The sequence below is a fragment of the Choristoneura fumiferana genome, chromosome 14, assembly GCF_025370935.1.
Source record: "Choristoneura fumiferana chromosome 14, NRCan_CFum_1, whole genome shotgun sequence".
NCBI classification, from domain to species: domain Eukaryota; kingdom Metazoa; phylum Arthropoda; class Insecta; order Lepidoptera; family Tortricidae; genus Choristoneura; species Choristoneura fumiferana.
In genome coordinates, this window is record NC_133485.1 from 2,125,430 (window position 1) to 2,133,044 (window position 7,615).

The window sequence follows — 7,615 nt, forward strand, 5'->3', positions numbered from 1 at the left end:
GACGTCGCCTGACACGCTACAAACATCAAGCATTTTGCTTTACATGGCTTCTTCTAATAAACTTTGTTGTTGTTGTGGTCGTCCTATGGTACCCCAGTGGTACAAAGGGCCTTCGTGAGACGTCGCCATCTGCTCCTGTCCTGCGCCTGTTGCTCCGCGTCTCCCCAACTCAGCCAGGCCGCCCGCAGCTCGGCGTCCACGTGCGCTGCCACGTGTTGCGCCGCCGCCCCGCCGCCTGTTCCCATGCGGCCTCCACGTGAACGCGACCCTGGCTGTAAGGGGATCGGTCTCTCTTTGAAGGTTTCTTAATCATATATTTTTAGGAATGTGCAGGTGATTAACCCACAGCATCCCGATCACGGTGATGGGGCTGATAAACTTTAAAGTGTAATAAAAATTAAAAAACTAATTATTTTTAAAAGTCGCTGAACTAATGTTGTTCATTTTAACGAGTATGTTCTATGACATAGATTCTATGTTTTAGTTATTTGCTCATATTACAGGCCACACCCGGCATACTTATAGCCGCGCGAGCATTACTTAGCTATGATGAGTTCCTTTGGCTATCTGCGGTCTTCCTTCATCAGGTCCAATTCACTAAATGATACTTTCTGAATGGAAATGCTTGGCTTAGTGTTAAAAATACCAAAATCGCTATAGATGTGCTTATAAAATTTGAGGATTGCCCTCGATTTCTCGAGGATCCCATCATCAGATTCTGACTTGGTGACAATGGGACTACCTCGAAAGTATGTTCTTTAGAACAAAAAACCGGCCAAGAGCGTGTCGGACACGCCCAAAATAGGGTTCCATAGCCATTACGAAAAAATAAGTAATACTTTTCTAAGGATTTCGTATTTATGCGGAATCTTCCAAGTTTAAGTATATTTTATACCTTAGGCTGCTGATTACTTCATTAACTACTAATAATTCTCAAGCAAACTTAGTCGTTATAGTTTTCCTTGAAAGTTTGATATACTTAATACCATCCTGAATTTTCTCAAATTTTTCCACCCACCAGTTTAGATTTTAGAGGGGGGGGCGGGACGCTCGATTATAATGAAAATTTGCACTTTAAAGTTGAATACTTCGCAAAAAAATCACTGAATCAAACAATCGTCTTAGCAAATCCCTAATGGTTTTAAACGACCTATCCCACGATACCCCAAACTATAGGGCTGGACGAGAAAAAAAAATTACCCCCACTTTATGTCTATGGGAGGTAACCTAAAATTTTTTTTTTATTTTTTTATTTATATACCATTTTGTCGGCATAGTTTACATATATATGTAAAGAAACTTATTTCTTTAGTTTATGGTGCGCTCTATGACTGTTAATACGGTAAAGCAGATTATTTCTGGATTTGGAGTGACAGAAGTAGAATTCATCGTGATTACACATAATGTTTAAATATTACAATAAGTAACTAAATATAAAAGGAATTGTTAAACTTAATAATAGACTTTAAATGTCGTTTCTTTATTTTCAGGTAAGATAATGATTTAAGTTAGTGTTTTTCATGTTTTATGTGTTTGTAAGAACCTACTACAATAAAATCTTTATTTTCAGAGCAACACATATTGTTTATTTATCATTTACAATTCCTGAAAAGTGACGAAAGTGTCTTATAAAACGACATTTGTAGTTATAATCAAGAAAAATGGAAAAGCTACGATTTAAATTTATGGTACTGGGGTCCACGGATGGAAAAACTAATTTGATATGCATAACCTCTATTGAGACACCGGACGGATGTATTTTTGAGATCCCAGATGAATTAAAACCCGTAAGTAAGCACACGGCCATATTATCTACAGATATATTTACAAAAATAAAAAACTCGCTTAAAAAAAGGCATCAATCACGTGCAGTATGGATACCTCTAAATACGGAATTGAGAAAAATATATCTAGACGAAGGCGAGAACGTACAGTTTGGCGAACAATATTTAAACGAGATTACAGGTGATACAACATCTTCACAGAATAATGCTAGCAATAATGCACCAGAGAAAAAGAGTATTGGCAAAACTGCTGAACGGTTTTTGATCGAAAAATTTTCAAATAAAACATCAAATGCTGACCAATGGATTAGCGAGTTTGAGAGCGAATGTGATAGATTCGAAATTATACAGAATGTAGAAAAATTGAGATTTTTAAAACATCTACTAGAAAAACAGTGCCTAGATTGGTATAGTAGTATGTTAATAAAGTTGACAGTGAATTCCGAATGGGCAGTATGGAAAGAAAATTTTGCGAAACATACGGAAATAAAGGTTGGTCTCAAGTTAAATATGCATTTTCATTTAGATTTCAAGCTGGATCGTTATTGGAATATGCGACAAAAAAAAGAAGACTGCTATTAGAGGTTAACAAGCAAATTGACACCCAAACAATGATAAATCTTATTGTAATGGGATTGCCAGATTATATAATGGATAAAATTGATAAAGAAACAGTGAAGTCAACTGCAAGCCTTTACAATGAAATTGGAAAACATGAATATGTAGTAAACAGAAAGTATTTCAGCAAGAATAAAAGAACTGCCTATGATTATAAAGTAAAGTCTGATAAAATAAAACATGTACGATTTGTGAAATTTAAATAAAGGCGTTAGGTTCCATCCCGAAGACAAGTGTTGGTTCAAACAGACAGAAGAATATAACCATAAGAGAATAAATAGTAAAGCCGTAAATAATTCAGTGATTGATGTCGAACTCAATAATAACGATAAAAAAACGAATAATAACACCATTAATTAAAGTCAAACTATTATTAAATGGAAAACTAGAAATATTTGGTATATATGATTCGGGCTCTAACGTTTCTATAATTAATTCAAAATTATTAAGACTGAAGGAAGAAGGATACGGAGATTCAAAAAATGATAACTTAATCACAATTAATGGTGTTAAAGACAAAAGGTTTGACAACTATTACAATAAAAATGTTTGATATCGAAGAAAAAGCTGATGTTTATATAATTGACGGAGAAGAATTCAAGTACGATTTTCTGATTGGACTGGATATTATAAAACAGTTTAAACTGGTTCAAGACGAAAATTTGGAAATCATTCAAAAAAGAGAAGAAAATAAAAAAGAAAACACAAAAGATCTTACTGTACAAGAAAATGATAAAAACAACACTTCTAAGGAAGAGGAAAGTGAAGCAAACACATGTTCAATTAATTTTAATGAACATATAAAAGAAGAAGATTTCAAGATAACTATGAGTAATTTTAAATACTGAACAAAAGTTAGAAATCTACAATCTGATTGATAATTACAAATCAATATTTGCAAAGGACAAATATGACATTTGCACTGTCAGAGAATATGAAGCACGTATTGATCTACTTATGGACAAGTACTGCAGTAAAAGGCCATATAGATGTTCAGTTGAAGACAAAAAGGAAATTGAAGAACAAATAGCAAAGTTACTTGATAAAAACTTATAGAAGAATCTTATAGTCCTTTTGCGGCACCGGTAACTTTAGCTTTCAAAAAAGAGGACAACAGAAAATCAAGATTATGTATAGATTTTAGAGATCTAAATAAAATAGTGGTACCTCAAGCACAACCATTTCCATTGATTGAAGACCTGGTGATTAAGACAAGAAATTCAACATATTTCACAACATTGGACATTAATTCAGCCTTCTGGTCAATCCCACTAAGAATTGAAGATAAGAAAAAAACTGCCTTTGTAACGCAGGAAGGACATTATCAATGGACGTGTTTACCTTTTGGTTTGAAGACATCACCAGCAATCTTCCAAAGGATACTAAGTAACATTTTAAGAAAGCATAAACTTACCAATTTCGCAGTTAACTACATCGATGATATTTTGATATATTCAAAGACTTTTTCAGAACATATTAACCATTTAACACAATTATTAGAAGCTATAAAAATTGAGGGTTTTCGATTAAAATTCACGAAATGTACATTTGCTTCTGATACAGTAAAATATCTCGGTCATATAATACATAATAACACAGTACGACCAGTAAGAGATAATTTAGTCTCGATAAAAGATTTCCCAATACCAAAAAATCAAAAAAATGTTAGACAGTTTCTCGGAAAAATTAACTTTTATCATGAGTATATACCAAAAAGTTCGGTAATATTAGAACCCCTACATCAACTACTTAGGAAAAATCAGAAATTTGTTTGGTCTGCCGATTGTCAAAACTCATTTGAAAAATATAAAAACCTATTGTGCTCACAGCCAATCTTAGAGATATTCGATCAAAATTTGCCGATAATAATTCACACCGATGCATGTTTAGAAGGTATTGGGGCAGTGTTAAAGCAAACACAAACAAATGGGAAAAATAAGCCAGTGGCATACTTCTCAAAAAAACTAAATCAAGCACAAAAGAAAAAAAGGCAATTTATTTAGAATGTTTGGCTATTAAAGAAGCCATAAAATACTGGCAATACTGGCTAATAGGTAAGTCGTTTACAGTGTATTCTGATCATAAACCATTGGAAAATTTAAATATTAAATCTAGAACAGATGATGAATTAGGAGACTTAGTTACTTATCACAATATGACTTTGAAATTAAATACGCTCCGGGGAAAGAAAATATAGAAGCGGATTGTTTTAAGTAGAATCCAGTATTGGATGCAAGTGAGGATACAGATGAACAATTAAAAATTGTAAATATGATAAAATTAAATGATATTGTAACAGACCAACAAAACAATGAAAAATACAAAATAATAAGTCAAAATAATAACAAAAAAAAATGTTATTATAAAAAAGTTCGAAAACGTGAAAAAATAATTTTATCGGAAGATTTTTAGCAAAAAACTTATTAAAGAAGTACATGAAAATATGTGTCACTTAGGCGTAAGACAAATGCAAAATAAAATCAGTACGTTATATACAGCAAAAAATTTAACGATGAATATTAAATCGCATTGTAAAAGTTGCGAGACATGTATAAAAAATAAAACGAGAGGACAGGATAAATTTGGTCTAATGTCACATTTAGGTCCTGCCACAAAACCCTTTCAAATAGTCTCAATAGACACAATTGGAGGTTTTGGAGGGTCCAGATCAACAAAAAGATATTTACACCTTTTAGTGGACCACTTTACACGTTATGCCTATATTGTTACCTCAAAGACACAAAGTGCTAATGATTTTGTCAAACTAATCAATAACGTAACAGATTGTGATACAATTGAAATACTTCTTACCGACCATATCCGGGAATTAACTCAAAAGAATTAAAAAGATTTTTAAATGAAAAGTCAATACAAATGATATTCACCGCAGTAAATGCCCCTTTTTCCAACGGCTTAAATGAAAGACTTAATCAGACGCTTGTGAACAAAATCAGATGTAAAATAAACGAAAAAAGTAAAAAATAGCATGGACAACCATTGCTCATAACTGTGTAGATAAATATAATAAACGGAACACACTGTCACTGGTTTTGCACCAAAATACCTGTTGGATGGTACAGATGTTTCCTTATTACCAAATGAATTAAAACAAAATAAAACAGAAAATGAATGGGTTCGAGATAGACAATAGCATTGGAAAATACAATAAAATCACATAACTATAATAAAAAAATATTGATAAAACAGAACTTCATTTAACTTCAAAACAGGAGATATGGTATATGTAGAGAATGGAAAACAACTAAATAGAAACAAATTAGATGAGCTGAAGATTGGACCGTATAAAATTATGGAAAAAATATCAAATTCAATATATAGAATTAATACAGGGCATAAAAAGTCAGAGTCGAATCTCTTTCATATCACAAAATTAATACCTATACTGTATAAAAATAAATAAGATAAGATAGTAATAATTTGCTTAATATAAACTTATTTATATCTATAATTCATACTTTACTATAAGTTAGGTGCAGATTAATGAAAATTTTTTTTGAAAATTTTCTTCTTTGAGGAGGGAGATGTAAAGAAACTTATTTCTTTAGTTTATGGTGCGCTCTATGACGGTTAATACGGTAAAGCAGATTATTTCTGATTTGGAGTGACAGAAGTAGAATCATCGTGATTACACATAATGTTTAAATATTACAATAAGTAACTAAATATAAAAGGAATTGTTAAACTTAATATAGACTTTAAATGTCGTTTCTTTATTTTCAGGTAAGATAATGATTTAAGTTAGTGTTTTTCATGTTTTATGTGTATGTAAGAACCTACTACAATAAAATCTTTATTTTCAGAGCAACACATATTGTTTATTTATCATTTACAATTCCTGAAAGTGACGAAAGTGTCTTATATATATCGTGCAAAAACAGCTTTTTAGTATATGATAGTCCCTGAGCAAAGCCGGGACGGTCAGACAACAGACAGACGACAACAGACATGGCAACTATAAGATTCCCGTTTTGCCCTTTTGGCTCCGGAACCCTAAAAAGAATTTGAAAATCTGTTCCACAATTTCAAGGAATTAGCGCGTACAATACACCAAAAAAAAAAAAACCGGTTAAGAGCGTGTCGGATACGCCCGAAATAGAGTTTCGTGGCCATTCCGAAAAAATAAGTAATATTTTTTCTAAAGATTTCGTATTTTATACGGAATCTTCCAAGTTTAGGTATATTTTATACCTTAGGCTGCTATTTATACTCTTAAACTACTAATAATTCTCAAGCAAACTTAGCCGTTATAGTTTTCCTTGTAAGTTTGATAATATATACTTTACCATCCTGAATTTTTTCAAAAATTCCATCCACCGGTTTAGATTTTAGAGGGGGGGGGGGGGACGCTCGATTTTAATGAAAATTTGCACTTTAAAGTTGAATATTTCGCAAAAAAATCATTGAATCAAACAATCGTCTTAGCAAACCCCTATAATGGTTTTAAACGACCTATCCCACGATACCCCACCCACATTATAGGGTTGGATAAGAAAAAAAAAATTACCCCCACTTTACGTCTATTTTTTTTGGCTTTTACTCGATACCCATATTTTTAGTAAGGACTTTATTTCATGAGCCATCACGGAATCATTTCAAAGGAAAAGTCATTACGATTTTCCTCGTTCATTAATGCGATGTCACTATGACGTTTACTGTGAAATGGTTCCATGGTGGGTCAGGGTTTAAAGTCCTTGACCTAGTCTTGACCGTACGTGGCCCTGTTTCTCTGACCGGCGACCGGTGACCGACGCGTGTCCGCGACCGACGACGTTCGAATGTTTTCTTCGGGAATGTTTGAGGGTGGTTTCTCTGGCGGGTAGCCAACACCGCCGGTGATGTTCAGAGAAACCACCTCAAAACATTCCCGAACAAAACATTCGAAGGTCGACGGTCGCGGACACGCGTCGGTCACCGGTCGCCGGCGGCGGTGGTCAGAGAAACCAGGGTGACCATGGCCTCACATACCCGATGCCACTGATACACAGTTTGCGAAGAAATACTTAGTTTTAAATTAAACAAACTTAAGTTGCGGCAATTATTTAACGGTTCGCGAAACCTTAACCAGGTGGCCTTGAGGAACAACTTACCAATATCCGCGGTCAACAAGGCATCAGTTGTTTTTAGGGTTCCGTAGCCAAATGGCAAAAAAGGACCCTTATGTTTCGCCATCTCTGTCTGTCTGTCTGTCCGTC

General features: G+C 33.7%; 1 pseudogene; it reads left to right on the forward strand.

The window, feature by feature from the left end:
* Positions 1 to 1,384: 1,384 nt before the first annotated feature.
* Positions 1,385 to 2,762, forward strand: LOC141434665 (uncharacterized; annotated as a pseudogene).
* Positions 2,763 to 7,615: the final 4,853 nt, after the last annotated feature.